Below are 22,623 nucleotides of genomic sequence, written 5' to 3' on the forward strand. Positions count from 1 at the left end.
TATTCAGGTTGTACATTTACTCTCACGCACCGGCTGTTACTAACATAAATTACAGTAATATTTCACTTAGCTTCTTTAGGTTTTGCTAATTTTAGTGAAATTTTAAAACTGTCTTCAATTAATTCACATATTGTCATTTTAAATTTTTAGGCTCAATAGAAGAGAATCAGCTTTGTGATATATTTATGTTTAGATTTTATATTTCCGGTTTCAGGCTTTTGTCCAACAAACTGACTAAAATGTTAAATAATGAGCTCCGGAGCCGCCGGTGACCCTCGCTGACGCCGCCTCGACCTCATCTGTTTTCTGAAGAGGGAAAGTAATTGCTCCTCGTTAGTGCGCCTCTTTCCCGACACCTGATGAGCCGAGAGCACCAGGCGCGCCCGCTAATCCAATCTGAGGAGCCGCTTTTCATTCTGCTCTCGACAAAACGCAGCTCGGCAGCTCGTTGACTCACGCGGTGAATTTTGTCAGACACAGACCAGCTGGCTGTGATTAAACAGCACGAGGCCCAAAATACACGACGCCTCTCGGAAAATGACCTTTATTTAACGTCGAGATCACGTGACGAAACTGAGAGTTCCCAAACTCACTTAATGAATTTGATCATTTCTGCAAGAGCAAAAAAATTGGAACAGAAATAAATATTATCTTTACTCCACGTTGGCGCTGCGTGATATGAAGAAAAAAACACTGAATATCACAATAACGATATTCTTTGCAATAAATAAACATACTAAACTACAGTTTTCAGTATACTACTAAAACATGAATTCTTGTTAAAATTTTGTTTAAAAAGAAAGTAAATTATTTTCAAGCGTTATTTTATTGAACAAATTGAGCCAAACAAAACTTTTTAAAAAATTTAAATTTAAATTTACTCATCAAAAATGTGGAGCATCCCACCATAAATGAGCTTTAAAGCTCCAGTGTGCAGGATTTAGGGATATTTTAGCAGAAATCTGATATAATGTAATATAATAAGTGTGTTAACTTTAGTGTAGAGTCAGCTGGAAATAAGAAAGGTTGTGTTTTCGTTACCTCAGAATGAGCCGTTTATGAATATAGCGAGCAGGTCGTCGTTTAGGGACATCGCCAAGTTGCACCGCCGTGTTTGTACGGTAGCCCTGAACGGACAAACCAAACACTGGTGACAGAGACGGATGTTGGCGTTTTCACGCCGGCCACCGTAGTCAGAAGCTCTTCCACAAAAGGCGGGAAATTGTGTTTATAAACATCTAACGGAAACACGTCAGCTGTTTTTGCCAACTTAGTCATTATATCGACATTTCTGATATTTATTGTTAAAAGATGGAATTGTGATCATATTTCTTCGAAGTGCCGAGTCCCACAAAATCGTCACATCAAAGACGGAATTTGGTAAAAAAAAAAAAAAAAAAAAAAGTGATGTTTGACTCTGCCTCCCAGTTTTCGTGTTGATGATGAGCTTTTGAGGGGATTTGAAAATATCGAGATATATATCGTGTATCGAGATACAGCCTGAAATTACGGCAGTATAATTTTACTGCCAGTACGGTGCGATGGTCTCAGGTCACATCTGATCGTATCAGAAAGTTTTAACAGACCGAAGACGACAAACTGACGCTGACGGCGGCCGTTTGAACCCAGAGCTCATCAGAAACTCTCCCTCATGTCGAGTGACTCGTCACACGCTTTGTTTTGACGCTATAGCTGCCATTGGCCGAGTTTGGGACCTACGTGGCGTCCGCCCGTCTTTTTAACCTCTTAGTGACGGCTGTGCGTCATAATGTCGGTTTTATTGTGTTCACAAACACGTTTCTGTGTCCCGTTTTTGTTCAAGTTCTCAATGATATTTTTTACTTTTTCTACCTCTGAGGTTTACCACTGTTTAAAAGCTACATTTTCTCTTTTTTTCCTTTTTTAATCTGTGTGTTAACATGTGAAACTGTGTTCAGCCAGCAAGTGTTTTTTTAACTAGATTTTTAAAATATATATATGCTATTTATATTCTTAAAATTATATGTTAATTGCGTAGAACGTGAAGTCTGGTAGAGGAACGTCGGCTCTAGGACGGACTTCCTTGTGAATATGAATATTTATCTCAAGATTTTATGTAGGTTTGAAAGTGCAGAAGCTCTTGACAGGTACATCTCCAAACCAACAATTTACATGCACAATAATATTACAATATTATTCTGAAATCTGGAAAATAATCTTTGTGTGCGAGAGCGCTGAGCAGCATTTCTGAGTTATTTTTGTTCTTCACGGCCCTTTGTGTTTGATTTATTTTATTGACAATCGTCATATTTATTGATTTAAATCTACTTTTACATTATTTAACCAGATTTTAAGGTTTGTTAAAGGAGTAGTTTGACATTTTGGGAAATATTCATATTCAGTTTCTTGCCTTTTCATTTCTGACAGCAAAGCAAATTAGCATCATAGACTGTAAAAATAATGGACTTAGCCACCAGAACGCCCCTCACTGGTTTGTAGACTCCAGATTTTGAAGCCTTGACTTTGGTATTTTATCTGTTGCCAAAGAGACCACATCATTAACCCTTTGAAACCCAGGCAATTTGGCTTGATTTCTTTCAAAAACGTGACAAAAACAATGAGCAACAAAGAAAAAAAGACCCACAATTATCAAGAAATGAGTAAAAAGTACACAAAATTACCTGAAAGTTAGTCAAATAAAAGAAAAACTAAAAATAAAAAATTAAATAAAACACACAGACACACAAATAAAAGTTAATTAACTGAAAATTAGTCAAATAAATAAATGATTAATAAATCAAACACACAAAAGTGTTAATTACCTGGAAAAAAAATAAATAATAATAATAATAAATAAATAATGAATAAATAAAGCACACAAAAATTGAAAGTTAAAAATTGAAAAAAGAAAGAAATAAATTACTTGGTAAAAATGCTTAAAATTATAATAATTTTGTAAAATGAATTTAAAAATTAAATTATGATTATTAAAGTTAATCCTCTTTTTCCTCTCTTTTTTTCCCTTTATAAAAATAGTTTTATAAATGTAGAAAATGTCTTTCTAAGTTACTCATTCCCTTTTTTCACATGTTTTTGAAAGAAATGGCACACTTGTTTGGGGTTCAAAGGTCGAAATACTTGTGAAAAACATTTGAGAGCAGCATTTAAAAAAAGCTCCAGGTTTTAAATAGTTAATTTTGTGTAACTTTGGGCCTTAATCAAATGTAAGCAGGTGAGTTATATAAAAATTCACCCTCCTTACAGTTGTCATGAATGTTGAAATTAACTACAGAGACCAAAACAGTTTTTTGTATCTGGCTGTAAACATGTTCATTTCTGCTGTAAGAGTTTTAACCCTTTAACACCTGGATCATCATCAGTTTTCTCGTGCTGTTCAGACGCCTCTCACAAGCATCCAAACCTCTGAAACTTAAGAAAACTGATTTTTTTTTTTTTCCTAGTTTGGAAAAAAAGGCAATGAGCAACTTGGAAAGCAACGTCTCGCAACAAGAAAAGAGAGGAAAATTGTATAAGGTGATAACAAAATCATCTGAAAATTAGCTGGGGGATTATATGAAATTATCAAAAAACTAGAGATAAGTGTCCAGAAAATTTCACTGAAAATTCATTGTATATTTAGAGTTATTCTACAAAATAAACCTTTTTTTTTTTCAATATATTTTTCTCTTAAGGACATTGTGTTTGCTTTAGCTCTTTACTTTTTCTTTTTTGTTGCTTTTATGTTAAGTTGGAAAGAAAGGTAATGAGCAACTTGGAAATAAATGTCTTGCAACTTGCAAAAAAAAAAAAAAAGTTATAAGATGATAACAGAATCATCCAAAAAAAATGTCCAGAAAATGTAATTTAAAAATCATTATACATTTATAGTTATTCTACAAAATAAAACATTTTTTAAAATGTATTTTTCTCTCTTTTTTTGCACTTTCTTAAGGTCATTTTCTTGTGTTTGCTTTTGTTTTTGTACTTTTACTTTTTTTTTTTTCTTATTTAACTTTTTGTAAATTTCCTGCTAATTTTGGACCATTTTTTGTCAAGTTGCTCATTGCCTTTTTCCGCTAATACCTTTGATGGAAATCAAGCCAGTTTGCTCGGGCGTTAAAGGGTTAACATGGGGGTCTGTGTGGGGGCGGGCTCTGGTTTTTTGAGCCAGCCTCTAGTGGCCATTAGAGGAACTGCAGCACGTTTTCAGCTTCAGTTTGCTTCTTGTTTCACAAAAATGTGGTGCTGTTCCTTTAAAGGTTGTGCGTGAGCTGAGGCAGCTGTGAAATCGGAGGTGTGCGGCCGACGATGTCGCACTGAATCATCTTTTAGTTTTGTTTTGTAGCTTTTGTGTCATGATTTGTCGAGGAATCTTCCAGTTAAACGAGCTTTTCTTCCTTCTTAGATTAAGAAATGTTGCCTTTAAAGTCTTCACTGTTGTTTGTTTTTTTTGTGTTTTTTTATTAATTCTGGTGTTTTTCTTTCTTTGGATTTATTTATGTCTTTAAATCCTGTGGATGCTTGTCTTAAATTTGAGTCTTGCATGCAGACTGAAAATCAATAGAAACGGGCCGTGCATTTCAAAAGCACAACATTTATCCTTTTAGCACCTGTTCTCCATAAACCTCTGTGGGTGAGAGCAGGAGCCGACTTGTTTTTGCCAATTCTTAAGTGCATTTACAGCAAAGTGCACTTTGGAAGGAAAAAACATTTTAAAACACACCTCTTGATGATCATTTTCGACACATGGCTGGGCCAATTTTTATTTATTTATTTATGATTTTGCTGTTGTTGAGATGTCACCTGCGTGTTATGATGGAGGAGTTAGAATAATCTTTTGTTTTTGGCCCCTCAGACTGACAGCGCTGTCATTTTGTTGTGATATTTAAGCCTTTGAAACTTAGACAAATTTGCCTCATCACTGTGATTAAACATGGGACGAAGAAAGAAATGACCCAGAAATACAAAAAAAAATACAAGAAAAGTTCCTGAAAATTAAGAAAACAAACAAAGAAACCCAAAACAACCAACTACACAAAAAAGACAACAGCAACAGGGAAATTACCCGGGGAAAAAAACGCCCAAAAATTATTTAAAAAAAAAAAAATTCTAATATGATAACTAGAAATTTCTCTAAAGTTGCTTGTTGCCTTTTTCCCTGCATGTTTCTTAAAGAAATGAATTATCTCAGCCCTCAAAGGTTTAAATAAAAGGTGAAAGGTGTCTGAATGAAAGTGATCCAGGTTTCAAAGGGTTAAACACTCCGTCATAAGCAGAGAGAAGATCTTTTGTTCTCACAGAAAACCTGAATGTAATTTGTTTACTCTGGTTCATTTTAAAGGAATATTTCACCTGCAAAATGATCATTTAGTCACGTCAAACACGCTCGCTCGATGCTGGGCTAAAGGTGAGGGATGCGGGCCTACCTGTCGCCTCGCCGTCTCGGTCTGCTCGCGTTCTGTGATCAGCGTTGACAGTTTATTTGTAGACGTTAAAACGTGCGGACAATAACGGGACAAAGCTTCATGGGGAGGAAACTCCAAACCTGACCTGAATCTTCTCTCTTCATTTCCTTCACCTGCTCAACCCTCAGAAAGCCCCGCCCACCTCACCTGACAGCCAAAAACGGACAACCGGAGGGTTTCCATTGACCCTTAAACTGAAATTGCAAATACAAAAGGCACCCAATGGAAACAAGTCAATTTTGAAAAAACTTTAAAAAGCTATTTCTCAAAACTGCAAAAAGAAAATCACTTTTTTTAGGTAACTGTTTTTTACTTCATTATTTTCAGGTAATTTTCCTGCTGGTCTGCTGCCGCCTCCATCAGTTCATTTGTTTGTTTTTGTGTGACTTTCGGGTTTTCCATAGTCGAAAATGTAGTCTGACACTGATGAGTTTCACTTTCAGTTTCTGTCTGGAAAGTTTGAGACCGGATCAGTCACACTTTGATTATGCAGATTCAGTGTTAAAGAAAGATATACTTTTGCTTTTGTTAAAACAAGGTCCGCCGTGTACGGAGCCCCTGAAGGGACATTAAGGAGAAAAAAAATAGATGGTTAAAATAAATCAATAAATTCTGAAATAAAATAGATGGTGGAAAAAAATTACTTGGTAAAAAAAAAAAAAAGAAATTGGTGAAAGAAAATTTAAAAATTAATGATAAAAACAAATTTGATGGTGAAAAAAAAATGGTTTCTTCCAAGAATTGTTTAGATTTATGGCAGAAGTGTCTTTTTTTCTCCCCCATGTCCCTTTAGAGGCTCCAAATTATTAAGACTATTATTAAGACTTTTTTTCCATTTTAGGATTCATCGTGGAGGCGTGCAGGAAAAAAGAAAAATTTAAATTTAAAATTGAATGTAGCACCAGATGAGTAACTGTTATACAGATAATTGTTCAGTGAGTGAAGTATTCCTTTAAACCAACTGTAACATGAAAAATTGATCATATGTAAGAAAGATTTAAGATGAGTCTTTTTTTGGAGAATCTGTGTCTTGTTGTCTCCCGTACTTCTCGTGGTGTCGTCTCGTCGTGCAGTTTTTCTGCGTGCCAGTGGCAGCTATAGACGGGCAGCTTCAGATAACTGCTTTTAAACACATCTGAACAGGGTCAGCATCACCTCCCACAGGCCTCCAGTCAGCTGTTGTAGTTCTGCAGCACTTGAACGCACCCTGCTACCTGTTCAAACTCAAACACAAAACGTAGCGTGGCATCGGTATGTAGCTCAGTCGTGCTTTTGTACTCGCTTCTCCCCTTTTCTTCCTCTTCAATAAAAGCAAACGGTGAAACTAATATAAGCGTGGTCACGTGTGTGTGTTCGACAAGTAACGCTTTAGTGACTGTTTGACGTATTTTACACTTCTCACTCTCCATGTTGTGATAACTGTGTGTGTGTTGATGCATGTGTCCTAAATGTAGTCCAGATTGTGTATTTGAGTGTAATCAGTGAATTTGCAGCTCAGCTCCTACAATAAGTCTAAAATACACTGTGGAAACTAAATAGTTACATTCAGACTGTTCAGGTCCAAAAATGCTCCATTGAAACCCATTCAAACTGACATTTTTGATCCCACAGCCATTATCATATATATACATATATACATTTTAATCTAAAAACATGGTGGCATCGTGACAAAAACCTTGCATTCTGTAAATTAATGAATATTTGATATTTATGATTAGGACTGATGTTGGTTAAAATATAAACTCAATGAAAGTAAAAAATAATATTGATGTGTAACATTTTTTAAGTTTAATTTTGAAAAGTTCATTATGTGTGCAGAGTGATTTAGTGTGTGTGATATTAAAACAGGCCCCAACTTGGTTGCTTTTTTCCCCCTAAATGTATTAACAATACCTTAAAATTATCATTTAACGAAAATGTCAACACACTTTTTTTCCTCAATTTTTGGGCCGTGTCTTGAGAAGTCTTTCACTGTCTTCTCAACATGTTTGTGAAAGATACCAATCAAGTCTGCTCAGATCTCAAAGGATTAAATCAGCTGACGTGTTTTTTAGGAGAGGGAGAGTAAAAACTTCCTGAACATTGAACACTGAGGGAATCCAAACCAGAAGTTTCAGCTGGTTGCGATCTTTAATCATCACCACTGGATGCCGCTAAATCACCTTAAATCTGACAAACTGCTCCTTTAAATATCGGATTCAGCAGCATCTTTTTTCACAGTAGAAACAGAATAAAGAAACACTTTGTTAATATTATCAGCTTTAATGGATTTGAAATAAGCAAACTCTCATAAAAGACGTCAGACTTACATGTACATATATTTAAATATTTTTGATAACAATATACAGTGGATTACAGCGTATGATCGGTGGTAGTTTTAGTGAATTTGCAGCAGTGTAAAATAATTCCAGTGAATGGGTGTTTAAATCGTCTGTCCTGTGTCCCGTCGATCAACAGCAGGACTGAATCATTCAGGACTTTACTGTTGGATCTGAGCTTCGAGTATTTTTCTTCCATGTTTCATCTTCAGTAGTCAGATTTCCACTCCTCTTCAACATCTGGAAGAAAAAAAATAGATTCAGGAGACTCAATCAAGGCATGTGTCAAATAATAAAATACTGTTGTTCGACGGCGCTCAGGTCAGACCCTCTTCAACATCTGGAAGAAAAAAAATAGATTCAGGAGACTCAATCAAGGCATGTGTCAAATAATAAAATAGTAAGAATTTAGTTTAAAAAAAAACTCTTCTTCTTTTTTCTTTTCTTTCTGATTTCTTGCTAATTTTGGGTCATTTCTTCTTAAGTTGCCTCATTGCTATGTTTGAAAAAAAATCAAGCCAATTTTCTCAGGTTTCTTAACCACCACAGGTTTCAAAGGATATAATATGTAATCATGATGAATGACTGAATTATACTAATAAATATATTATAAATATATTTCTTCCCTAGCTTTTCTCTTTTTATACCTGAGACATGTTTCCCTGAGTTTTAGGGAAATCATAATTTCTTGCCATTTGTGTTACATTTGCTATTAGGTTGATTATTGCCGTTTTTTCCCTTTTTTTAAGAAATTGCATAGATTTGCTCAGGATTTAAAGGTTTTAAATTCCTGAAGGTGTCTGAAAGCAGCACAAGAAAAGTGATTTTGCTTTGTTAAACAAAAACAAAGAGGGAAATTACAGATTTCTGTTTCATACACCACAGTATCATTTTGCATGAAAGAGTTTGCATTACCTTCACCTAAACTTCTTCTGCCCATGAGTCCAACAAACATCTCCCCCTTTATTTCCTGATGAGGAGAGAGAAAAGTAAGACCTCCATGAGGGTCGTTAGAGACCAAACGATCTCAAAACTGGTGGGAAAAAACAAACATCGATGTCTTTTTACTGCGGTGTAATTAAACTCACTTTTCTTGCCCAGTCTCACAGGCTGAGATGCACCTGGAATAAAGGCCGGATAACATGTTGCAGAGATATTTAAATAGTTCAACACTGAAACCACAGCTTGCAGTAGTAAAATTATGCATATATAATTGGAGATTCAAATAAAAAAGTACAATATGTAGGCTACAAAAGTACCACAACTCAGCTCTAATATTCCCACAAAGTGCAATTATGCATTTGTTTGTTTGTTTGTTTGTTTACCCGAGCTCCTTCCCATCAGGCCGTGGAACTGCTGCGCTTTAGACCGCTTGATGAGGTCTGCCAGCCGCATGGTTATTCCTCTCTCTAGCGGGTAGCCCTGCACGCGTGCACACACGTGCACACACACACACACACACACACACACACACACACACACACACACATTGTGAGTCATCACAGGTTTGGTCTAGGAAAGCAAATTAGCTTGATTTCTTCCAAAAACAAGGGAAGAAGGCAATGAGCAACTTAAGAAATAGTCCCAAAATTGGCAAAAAAAAAAAGGTAAAAAGTTAATTGAAAATTAGAATATGACCTTTAAAAAAGCTAAAAATCAAATTGAATTATATATCATGTCATATATATATATATATATATATATATATAATATATATATATATATATATATATATATATTATATATATATATATATATAATTTATCTATTTATTTCTCTAAATAATTGTAATATAATTAAACATTTATTTTTAGGCAATTTTTTAATCACCTTTTTCCACGATACAATACAATAAGAAATAATACGGTACAATACAAAAAGATACGATTAGATAAGAAGATAACATAAGAAAAGATACAATACAAGACGAGTCATGACATGACATGATATATGATACGATACGATATGATACGATACAGTGCGATACGATACGACATGATGCAATAAGATACAATACAATACAATATGATAAGAAATGATACAATGAGAAACAATAAGAAATTATAAGATACCATACTCTATGATATGATTGGCTCCTGCCCATGTTTTTTGAAAGAAATCAAGCCAATTTTCTCGGGTTTTAAAGGGTTAACGGCATTGCCTGTGTGTCGCTCTCCGCGGTGCTGAAATGTGAGAGCATCTGTAAGTGCGTAAAATATTTTACTAAATGAACGCAAAGAAGGAAGGCTCTTTGGCAGTTTGGGGATTTCACCTCAATCGGACATAACTCGTCATCTGAATATTTTACAGTTGAGAAAAGTGGAAAATCATAAATTACATTTAAAAATTAAGGAAATCAGGAAAAAGATCTCATTTTGTGCGGAAAACAGATTTTTAACCTCCACAGACGTGCGTAAAGGCGCGCTAAGGATATGTTTGGATTATTACACCAAATATTTGTTTTTATTACTGAAAGTGTAGATTATTTTGTTAAACAATAAGTTGTTTTAAATTAAATAAAACATACATCCATTTTAAACGCCTCTCTACCGCTTTTTTTTTTTTTTAAATTAAAAAAAAAGGTGTTTTTTTTTACCTGCCAGTTCTCCACCGTCCAGATCTCTCCGTCCTCTTCCTCATTGGACAGCGGGGTCCCCAGCGCCCCGAAAACCTGCACGAACACGACCACCAACAACACCGCCACAAACTTCAGAGCCTCCATCGTCACCAGTAAAAAAAAAATTAAAAAGCGGCTGCAGATGGTCAAGAAAAAAGAGCCCGGTCTGGACGCATACAGGACGCACAGTAACTTTCCCCAAAAAAGCTGCGCGTTTCGCTCTGCGCTTTGTCTCCTGCGCGGTTTGCTCTTATAAAGTGCGCGCGCTCGCTCCTCCCCACCTCCTCCACGCGGAGGTCATCCGTCCTGCAGGTCATCCGTGACTCAGACGTGATGTGACGGTGAGTAAACTCCAGCTTATCTAAAGCTAACGGAGAAAAAACTGTGCGGATGTTTGTTTCTGCATTTTCTCACCTGTGCGCGTGATTAACGAGCTCATGAGCCTGAACACCTGCACCGTCGTCCGTTTTCCTGCGCTGCTTTCAGACGCCTTTTACAAACATTAAAACCTCTGAAACATGAAAAACAACAACTTAGGAAAAAATTAGGAAAAAATGACAAGCAAATGACCCGAAAATCTGTTGTTCGTTCGTTACAGGAAAGATACTTATTACTTATAATTATTAGAGGTGTATTGAAAAAAAATAAAAAAAATATGATAATAACAATAACATGCTTAAAATCATGTCACTTAAATATGTACACTTGTCTGTATGTAAGCACTTCCTTTTTATTATATTCTTGTTTTTATTTTTATTTTTTTAAATTGTGCCCTTTGCCTTCTCCCAATGCTTTTTTCATTGTTTTTTTTTTTTTTTTAATTAAAATTTCTCTTTTTTTTAAAGGGTTAAGCAGCAGAATATGGTCTGGGTGAACAGGGCCGTAGCACCACATTCTGGGTTCTGTGCAGTCTTTGTGCCCCCACGGCCCCCCGGCCCTCCTTTTTTGATCCACAACTTTTAAATTTTTCTTTTTTCATAAAGTCAGTTTGCTTTCTTCCCCTTACCTTTATTTTATTTTATTTATTAAAAATATATTTAGAATTATCATAACTATATATATATAAAGATATTTTCACAGAATATTTTTTTTCCATCACCATTTTCTGGTGTCGTTTTATCTTTATTTTATTTTACTTTATCCTTTGTTCTTCTCTGTTTCTAGATAATTTTCTTGTACTTTTTAACAATTAGATTTGCTTATTTCTGGGTCATTTCAAGTTGCTCATTGCTTTCTTTCCATGTTTTTGAAAAAATCTGTTTCAAAGGGTTAAATGAAGTGAAATGAAACCAAAAAACTAACAATAATTTTTCATTTTAGGCTTCTCGAGGGCCCCTCTCTCATTGGGCCCCTCAGTAAACAGACCGACATTTCCAGCCCACCACAGCAAGCAGAGTGAAGGCTGATGTCGACTCCACTGTGAGTTATCAGGTCAATGATGGAGAAAAAAAGGGGCCACAGGCAAAGACGGGTTGAAAATTCACCAAACCAGATCACAAATAATCCTGACACGGTTATATTTTCAATTTGAGGCCCGCCGTCAGACCTGAAGCGGGTCACCACCCTCTTCTGTGTCATCTTTATGGCTCGTGTCACCTTCTGCAGGTGCAATTAGATTTTCAGCCGTGATGTATTCACGCTGCGTTTGTGTGACTCTGCAGGTGGCGGGGCCCGGTGGCGTGATGAATTTATACTTTAAATAATCACTGCGGCAACAGCCTCTGACAGCTTCGCTCTGTGACACGTGGCACGCTCCGGTGGAGGATAACTACAGCACATTTTACATTTTGGACATTTTTGTGAAACTTATTGTTCAAACAGTAGATTTTCAGGGTTGCAAACACCGTGACTCTGTTTTGTTTGTGCATTCTTGCGTCCCCCATGACTCATTGGACATAATGTTTACCACAATGTGTCCAAACCAGAAGATCAGGGCCCCTTAAATAATAATAATGATAATCATATTCTGATAATAAACAGAATTCATATAGCACATTTAAAAAAAAAACATGGTTTACAAAGTGTTCAACAGAATAAAACATTGAACAACAGAATCACCAAAGCGTTAAATAAATAAGAATAATAGCAGCATCAATAAAACAAAAATAAAATTAAGCAAGAAGATTAAAAAAAAGAAAAGAAAAATAAAATTAAAACAATAGAAACAAATGGTGTCAGAAGCAACAACAGAAGAAAAAGCCCCCAAAATCAATAAGAAATTATTGAAAAGTTACTGGAAAAATACCAGTAAATAAGCAAAAAGCAATTTTCTCAGTTTCCGAAGGTTTAAATGCTTGTGAAAGACGTCGAAATGCAGCACAACAAAACTGATATCAATCCAGGCTCTAAAGGGTTAAAACAGCAGGACAGGGCATGTGGTAAAAGTCTCTGATTGTCCTTCTAGAGTCTAGATAATGTGATGAAAAATGACGGTGAAAGAAGCTGCACACAGTCAGTCCGTGAGGTCGACCTTCAATCAGTCATCTTTACCTGCAGCATCAGCTACAGCTGACCGCTGATTAGTCGTTTATGAATCCATTTCTTTAATCTAATAACAGTGTTTGGAGTTTTGTGTTACTCGTTCTGATGAGAGCGCCTCTGAAAAATTACCAGCTGCAATCAGTCTCTTTTGACAATCAGGAACTATTGAGAACCAAAGGAGGAACGTCACTGTGTGAAACTGAAGTTCACGACTCTTCTGCAACATGTGGGAACTTCAGTGGGAAAAAAAAAAAACGTCGTCTGCAGCCATGCTCGGCGCGGACGAGTCAACAGTCAGCGCCGCTAACTTTATATATATATATATATATATATATATATATATATATATATATATATATATATATACACCATTTTTGGCATATGGAGCAAATACATGCTATTTCCACTGGGACCACTGCCATATCACAGGCTGTCATCATCAAAAAATAAAAAAAAAAAATAAAGTAAATAAATAAATAATAATATCTTTTTAATCTAAAAACTTAACATCGTCAAAAACGTGATATTATTATATTTCTGATTAGGACTGATGTTGGTTTAAAAAAGTAGAAAATGATATTAATGTGTAATCTTTTTTATGCCTGATTTTGAAAAGTGCATTATGTTTGCAGAGCGATATGAGTGTGAGTATTTGACACTGCATAAAAAATAATAATGAATGATGAATGTATAAAAATCAATGTTGCTGCTGATCATGGACATATCTCGGGCTGTAACAGTAAAAACATGTTGTGTATTGAAATAATTCTTTTTTTGTGTGTGTTCTTTTCATTTAAACACATACTGCCATCCTGACAAAATCTTGGCATTCAAGGGGTAAAAATTCTGAAAATGAATGAAAATTTGATATTTAAGATCAGGAATGAGGTTGGTTAAAAAATAACTCAATGAAAGTAGAAAAACATATTAATGTATAATATTTTTTAAAGCTTGATTTTGAAATGTGCATTTTGTACAAAGAGTGATATGAATGCGTGTGATATTGAAACGGGCCCTGAGTGTTACTGGAACCGTCAGTCCTATAAAGAACTGTTTCCTTAAACAGAAAAGGTTCTCCAGAGGCGAATAGTTCTGGAGAACCTCAGCCCTTCAGGGGGAACCTGTGTGGAACCCACTTTAAGACTGCAGCACCTGAAATGTGATTCAAAGTGTCAAACAGCAGCAATAAAATGTTTTTTGTTTTCTTGTCTCCTTTATTTTAACACGTGCACGGTCCTGAATCCTGGAGACCGCCTGCCACGGCGTGACGCTGGACTGCTGCACGGCTCATTACCGCAGTTATGCTGAAGCGTTCTGCCATGACGACTAAGTGACTCACATAATTGTTGAAGTGAATGTTCAGTGTCAGACTGTGGAGCATCGTGTCGGCTGTGCTGGGCTGACAATAGTTTTTTAAAAAGAAAGAAAAAAATGAAATGTGCGCCTGTACAAGTATCACAGAACATAAATACTTCCAATGTTTAGTTATGTGACAAAAATACATCAATAATTACCACCGTGAGCTCCGAAGCTTTGTAACCTAACCTTAACCCTTTAGTTCATTTATAGCCTGACATTTGCTTTTTAGGCCACTGAAACCCGGCTCTCTGTCTCTCTAACCATCTCTCTCTCTCTCTCTCTAACCATCTCTCTCTCTGTCTCTCTAACCGTCTCTCTAACCATCTCTCTCTCTGTCTCTCTAACCATCTCTCTCTCTGTCTCTCTAACCATCTCTCTCTCTGTCTCTCTAACCATCTCTCTATCTGTCTCTCTAACCATCTCTCTCTCTGTCTCTCTCTAACCATCTCTCTCTCTGTCTCTCTAACATCTCTCTATCCGTCTCTCTCTAACCGTCTCTCTAACCATCTCTCTATCTGTCTCTCTAACCATCTCTCTCTCTGTCTCTCTAACCATCTCTCTCTCTGTCTCTCTAACCATCTCTCTATCCGTCTCTCTCTAACCGTCTCTCTAACCATCTCTCTCTCTCTCCGTCTCTCTAACCATCTCTCTATCCGTCTCTCTAACCATCTCTCTCTCTGTCTCTCTAACCGTCTCTCTAACCATCTCTCTATCCGTCTCTCTAACCATCTCTCTCTCCGTCTCTCTCTCCGTCTCTCTCTAACCATCTCTCTCTCGTCTCTCTCTCCGTCTCTCTCTAACCATCATCTCTCTCCGTCTCTCTCTCTCCGTCTCTCTCTCCATATCGCTCCGTCTCTCTCTCCGTCTCTCTCTCCATCTCTCCTTCAGGCTCAGCATCGATGCCACTCTGCAGTCGTCAATATCTTCAGAGAAAAACTTCGGTTTCTTGAGCGGCTGCTGCCAATAACCGTCTCAGAGGAGAACTTTGGTTTGTGCTCTAATTCGAGCGCTGCTGCATCGACTCTCGGCTGAAACTTCGCTCTCTACCTTTATTGGCAGCTCCTGTGGTGCAAAAACAAATTATAACGCAGTGGAGTTTGTGTGGATATAAATATTCAAAAGCTCAGTGTGTCGTCTTCGGAGATTTGTGACTTGTTTTCCTCAGATTCGGGCGTTGAGCTCTGGGAGAGATTCGACTCCGCAGGATGAGCAACACGTGGGTTTTGATTTCTGGTGGATTTTTTTTTCAGGGCGTGATTTGGGCTCTGGGTTTTCCCCGACAGCATATTAGCGCTGACATTAGCTTATTGGAATCAGCCCAAAACACACTCATCAAGAATCACATCAGGATGAAAGTCAGTGGAGATTATTTGGTTTGTGCAGCTTTTAACCCTTTGAAACCAAAGCAAATTGGCTTGATTTCTTTCAAACGCATGGGGACACGGCAATGGGCAACGAAAGAAAAACTGACGCAAAAATTAACATGATTTTACTAAAAAGTACAAGTATATTACCAAAAAAAGGAAAAAAGGAGGGAAAAACATTTTTAAAAAATCAAACTAACTTAATAATGTGACATTTTTGTATGTAATTATTATAATTTTGTATCAATTCTTTAACCCTTTGAAACCTGAACCTTGTTCCTTTCGAAAACATGGTAATAAGGTAATGAGCAACAAGAAGAATTATACAAAAAATGATCAAGGAATAAATCAAAAGTACAAGAAAATACAACAAGCAAATTCTAAAATAATTTTTAATATTTCATTCTGATAATTATGAATATATTTTTTCCGTGGACATTTTCCCTAGATTTAAAAAAAAAAAGTTTTCTGAATCAACTTATTTCTTGCAGTTTGTGAAGCATTTTTTACAGAGTTGCTAAATACCTATTTTATCATGTTTTTGAAAGAAATCACACCATTTTGTTCTGGGTTGAAAGGTTTGAATACTTGCAGAAGTTTTATACAAAGCAGACAAGACTTTTGGCGTCAAACACAGACTTTGGTTATGAAATGCAACATATTTCAACATTTATTTTCAATTGTCATCCTTTTGCCTCTCATTGCTTTTGCTTTTTTTTTCTTTACAGTGACTCTGGAGAGAAATCTGCAGAAAGAGTTGAAGCTCATCCTAAATCCAGTTATCCACCGAGGGAGCTGTTTTCTCCCCAACAAAATAGGAGGTGTAACTCTCTCACCTCTTTCTCCAGGGACAAGCAAAGACAACAGACACACACACACACACACACAGACACACACACACACACACACACACACACACACACGCATTTCTCTCTCATCCATTTACAGCAAATTCATGACTACTTTCCCCCCGTTGTCCTTAAGGACATGTTCTTTTGGAGGAATGTTAATCACCATAATAATGATAATATTATGGTGGGGATAATGACACCCAGAGGAGGAAAATAAATGCAGTCAAATAAACAACCAAAACACAGATAATATCATTTTGTTCTGTGTAAGCTCCAGATGTTTACTTCCTCTTTATATGCTCTTACTCGATAAATGCTCTTTAAAATGAAAACAGTGGCTTCACCGCTTCGAATGTATAGTTTAAAAAAGAAAAAAAAACTGTTTCCGGACTTGGAAATTTGAAGATGTGCTTTCTTTAAAAATTGTCCAAAAAAATTATTAAGGAAAAAAAGATTGCCAAAAAATTTTAGAGAAAAGGAAAATTGCAAAAAAAAGTTTTTGAAAATGACCAAAAGTTTTTTTTTAAAGAAAAAAAGGCAAATGTTTTTAAAGAAAAATAATTTTCTTTTAAAATAGTACCAAACTTGTAAAGGACAAAACAATTGCCAAAAAATAAATAAATAAATAAAAAATAAACATTATTAAGAACATGTACTGGGTTTGAAAGACTTTTTTTTGTTTAAAAATTGGCAAAAAAAATTCTACAGGTATGGGCTAAACTTGTGTTTTAAGTGCATGTGTTATTTACACTTTGCCAAATAAAATTGAACATGTGGCACTTTTTCTTATGGGTGGACCTTGAACTAATTACTTAGGAGAAATCTGGACCAGTTGGGAACCAGTGGCTTAGTGCTTGTAGAAGATTTTCTTCTTTTTTTGCAGCTGCATGTCATCTTCTATCATTACATCCTCCAGTTTCCTTCAGACTCTCTGCTGTATTTCACATAACACAGAAACAAAGATAAAAACTGAAAAAATCACACAGGTCCAGAACTTAGGGGAGATGAGAAGTAGCTTCTTGACCTGCTGCCGATCATTTTACCGCAGATCCAATCAGCTTTTTTTCACCTGATCAGACTCGGCTCACCTCTCCCTCCCTGTCCTCTGACCTGGTTCACTCTCACCATCAGTCTCTGTCTAAACAGCTAATTCTGCACATGCAAACCCACGTGAGCAAAGTGCAGACCACCGCGCAGGACGTCAGCACAGGTGATAAACACAGGATCTGCACACTGGAACTGCTTTCTTTAATCAAGCATTGCTTCATCGCATGAGGCTGATTCAGATCATGACTTCAGTTTGTATGCTGTTGTCTGTTTTCAGCTCAGTCGCTGGAAAAAAATGTTGGCATTGTATGTTTCTGAAAACCAATAATATGTAAACATTTGTACCTTCAAAAGCTTCATATAAACTTTTCTGTGTTTTTCCAGAGGATTTTTTGGCTCGAAACGTGGATGTTTTAGCAACTGTCTGTTGTCTCTGTTTTCCAATTTTAGAGAAAAAAAAATTGCTCAGTTTTTTAAAAAAAAGAGTCATTGAGACATCGCTGAATGTTTTAAAAGAAAAAAATATCCCAAGTTCTTTAAAAAATGCCTCAAATTTTAGAGGTAAAAAATCTTTAAAGCAAAAGAATATTGTCAAAGATTTTTAAAGAAAACATGAGGGCATGTTGAAGGCACCCAGTGTCTTCAAATCCTACAAACAGCCCTGGTTTTAACTTGTCTAAATGCTCTTAATTCTTGCAGTACTTTTAATTTATGAGGAGTATGATGTTATGATGTTATTTGTTTGTTGTCCCTCCAGTTTGTAGCTGTGCTCATGTGGGCACTTGTGTTTTTTAGGAGGTTTTTGCAATGTCGAGAGAGAGTGGCAACACTGGAAGAGCCCAGCTGCAAACGGTTTGGGCAGCAGCACGATCGCAGAGGTTTACTGGAACCGAAAGGTTTGCAGACAGAAAGGAGGCAGAAAGGTGTGAGCACAAAAAGCAGCTCTGGGGATCAAACGGAGGCACAAAACTTTTAGGCTGGTTTATGTAGAGAGAGTGAGCTGATGAGGCAACGAGACGCAGGTGAGGAGGAGGGCGGAGGAGGGGAGGCGGCTGCAGACACAGGTGGGGCTAATGGGTGAAGGGAAAGGAGGGAAAGTTTGAGGGTGAATGAATGAAAAATGGCCATAGCCCTTTTTTAAAAGATAGATAAATAGTAACTTTATTAATCCCAAAGGGAAAATATATATATATGTATATATATATATATATATATATATATATATATATATATATGTGTTATATATGTGTGTGTGTGTGTGTGTGTATATATATAAATATATATCACCTTTTACTAAACTGTTGTCTGTTATGTTTGTTGTTGTCTATTGTTTTCTCATCATAATAAATACTAAATACTACTTAATTGAATTGAATTGAATTGAATCAGTTTTCACTTCTACTATTTAAGTTTGTGTGGGACATTTCTTGCCAAGTTGCTCATTATGTTTTTCCCATGTTTTTTAAAGAAATCATACCAGTTTGCTCACATACATTTTAGACAATTAAATCCTAGTGAGAAAAACATCTGATGATGAACACTGATGTTGATCTTTTAACATCTTTCCTTAAGTCATTACATCAGAAAAATTAAAAATGTAGTTTAATTGTTTTAGGTTTTGTTGTTTCCATCCTGCTGATTTCATCTCTGGTCATAAATAGCTACAGAAACATTAAAACTGTATACTGCAGAGCTGAAGCAGCTGGCTCTCTGGCTGACAAACAGCAGCTAAAACACATATTGCTCCCTGAGGAGAGTGTCCAACTTTATGCATGTGTGTATTTTTCTGAAACTTTTCATCCCCCATTTTTCCACCGGCAAGCTCTGAATCCATACAGCATTAATTTGCTCCATATGTTATAGGTCTCTGCTGAGCTGCACCAGCACAGGTAATGAATTCTGGTGGTAAATACGCCTGGATGTTTCCCCTCCAACTTCATAATTAGATCTCTCAATCATTTGCTGCAGAGCTCTTTGGCTTGCTTGGGGCTTTAAAAGGTAGAGAAACATGTCTGTGAGAGTTTTATGTCTGTGTGCGTCGGCTGTGGCTACATGCGTGTAATTTATAAATGCACGTATGAGGAGAATTTACAGCTGTGTGTTTCTGGATTGAAGCAAGAGTGGATCCTTTGGAGACGCCGGCTTGTTAAATGGAGCTTAAGTCCGCTGAAATGCGTGAAGATGGGCATTGACTTAACGTCAGAATGAGAGATACATGCTGCTAATTTCCCCGCTGTGTCACAGCTCGGGATTACTTTCATGAAATAAATGCTGCTTTGTTTTTGCTAATTGCACCCATTGCTGTTTCAGAGTGTTTCTACACAAAGACGTTCAGAGTAAATGAAGTAATTGCATGCATTTTTCTTTTCAGCCTCAGCTGTACTTTGCATGATCAGCCCAATAACCTCTGTAAAACGTCAGAGGAATACTTTGACTTTTTAGGAAATAAAGATAAATAAAAATAAATAAATAAATGAAAAACAAGAAAAATAATCTGAAAAAAGTGCTAAATAAAAATATCATAATAATTTTGTGACATAATTTTAAATACCTAATTATGATTATTATGAAGATAGTTTTCTATAGCTTATTTCCCTAGACATTTTTATTTTTCTTAAATAAACAGATAAATAAAAAGTGAATAAACAAGACAATAATCCCTGGCATTTATAAAAATTATTTTCTAAATCTATTTATTTCATGTAATTTATGGTTCATTTCTTACTGAGTCTCTAATTGCCTTTTCCCTTTTTTGGGGAAAAATAGCAACAATTTGTTCAAAGTTGTATACTTGAGAGAGGCATTTGAAAGCTCATGAAAAGTGATGTCGCTCCAAGTTTCAAAGGTTTAAGCACAAAGAGTAAAAACCGAAGGAAACAGACGGCCTGGTTTGTCAAAAAATAACTATATCCACCCGCTAAGCTCACTAATTAACGTTTTATATCTTGTTTGTTTAATTCATACAAAAACCACTGGGAGCACTAACCCGGCTGCCAAGTTACCGGTCCCAGGAAGGAAACGGTCTGGCACATAACACCCCGTAAATCAGCAAATTGCTGTTTTTACACTTTGGTTTTAGTGTGGCTCAAAGCAACACAATATATGTGCATATGAGCACATTTTTATGTGAGCTTTAAAGGTGCTGCAGGAGGAATTCTGTGGTGATTGGACAGAGCTGGGCGCGCTGCACCGCCCCGTTCTTTCAGCCTGTTCTCACTCCAAAGTCTTTGTGTTTGGCGTAAGATATAGACGCCATAATGACGTAATATGAGGAGCATGAAGGACAGGACGACGAATCCAACAAACCCCAGACTTTCATGCAGGAGTCCGGTGTTCACTTCCCATCTGAATGTGACGTGTATGAGGTTTTTTTTCCTACACTTTACCATGTACCTTTTCTGCCTAATGGCTAAATTCCACCGTATCTGTCAACGCCACATTAGGTCACGGCATCGCCTCCAGAGCCGATTGCGGGCAGTTTTGACAATGCTGGTGATTCCACCGGGCACGCCACTGAGCGTCCCAGCGGCGTCCCGCACTGCTCCGTGGAAAATACGCATGGCAGGAGGCGGACAGCAGTCGCATCAAGCCGCACAGAGCAAGTCGCACAAGGCAGGAAGACAAGCAGCAGTATCGCTCAATTTTCAAAATAAAATGCCTTTCACAGACTCAGGATCATGTTTCACTTGACGACACTTCACGACAGTATCTATTCTCCTACCAGCAGCCCTCTGAACATGAAATAGACAGAAAGTAGATCATAAGTAACAACAGAACTGTATTTAAACAAAAACAGAATCTCTAACAAAATCTCTACATATCTCTGTCCTTCACAACTGTGTTATTAATCATTCATCTGTTCAATTATTAACATAGATCTGTTTTTAACTAAAATATAGCCACAAATCTTCGATCTGTTCTATGTAAAATTAGATTTTTTGTCCTTTGCGGCACAACAAAGTGGGTAAACACACACACACCAGCTCATGTCCTGCTGTGTATCCCATCCGGCCCGTGCTAAGTGATAGCCTTTCTATTAGCCAGATGACCGTGTGTTGACAGAGTGTTTGTCTGCCCCACATACTGTCTTTGTAATTATTGATAATGACTAAAACAGTCCAGACCGGCCTCGTCTGATTAATTGTCCTCACAAAGGCTCTGCAGGAAGATGGACGTGTTCTTTATTTGGGAATGATGTGGTGTGCTGCAGAGGGTTGACTGGATTTATCAGGTAAATTTAAAACGCACACAGCTGAATCAACAGTAAACGGAGGGAGGTGCGAGGGTGATGAGGACGTGATGAGGAGGTATGAAGTAAACATGTTCTGCAGATAACGTGTCGTATGCATGATACATAAGACTGGATAGTCAACTTTACAACAGTAAATGGAACAAAATAAAGTGTCTCCGAAATGGTTTAAATGTACCAGTGAAAGACAAAAACATGTAAAAACTGTTTGTATCTTTGCTGCTAGAGCATTTGGATTATAGGAGAGCTTTAATATTTTCCAACCAGGACCTTTTTTTTCTATGTTTTTGTGTCTGAATCTCTTTTTACACTGCATGCTCAAGGTTGTAAAATCATGCTGTTGTGTTACCTCGCCATTCTGGATTAAAGGTTTCATACCTTTAATCCAGAATGGCAAGGCAAAGAAAAAAACAGCGGCTGTAAATGTCCACAAAAAGTAAAAACAATGAGATAACAGGGACGCTAAATGATTGTTAAACTGTTACTGACATGTTAGGCCATTGTATTTGATTGCAAAGGGCTGCTGACGAGCATGTTTCATGTTACACAAGAGGACGATGTGTTTAAAGTTACACCTCTTTTGGTTCCTTGATCCCGGCATGCTATCTAAAATCACACACTGTAGCAACAGTAGAATTAGAATTAGAGTATATCTTTATTGTCCACCAGGGTGGAAATTTGTCTTCAGCCCAGCTAACACAGAAGACAGCACAAAGAAATGCAAAAAAAAAATTCCACTGTTGTTTGTTTCTGTGTAAAAATGCAAACAAGGCCCCTTTACACCAAAATTATCACATACACACAAGTTATTTAAACACGGGTAACCCTGCAAAAAAATAATCTACAGACTGTTTTCCCATTGCCGGTAGAGCAGAGCTGTGTACGTGGCTGTC

General features: G+C 36.7%; 1 long non-coding RNA gene across 1 annotated transcript; it reads right to left on the bottom strand.

Moving 5' to 3' along the window:
* Positions 1-8,849: 8,849 nt before the first annotated feature.
* On the bottom strand, positions 8,850-9,173 carry LOC121956134. The gene is made up of 2 exons (XR_006106674.1): positions 9,088-9,173; positions 8,850-8,883 (listed from the first exon to the last, which is right to left on the bottom strand). It is a non-coding gene; the product is annotated as an uncharacterized LOC121956134 (long non-coding RNA).
* Between the last annotated feature and the right edge of the window lie 13,450 nt (positions 9,174-22,623).

Source organism: Plectropomus leopardus, chromosome 17, assembly GCF_008729295.1.
Source record: "Plectropomus leopardus isolate mb chromosome 17, YSFRI_Pleo_2.0, whole genome shotgun sequence".
Classification (NCBI taxonomy): Eukaryota; Metazoa; Chordata; class Actinopteri; order Perciformes; family Serranidae; genus Plectropomus; species Plectropomus leopardus.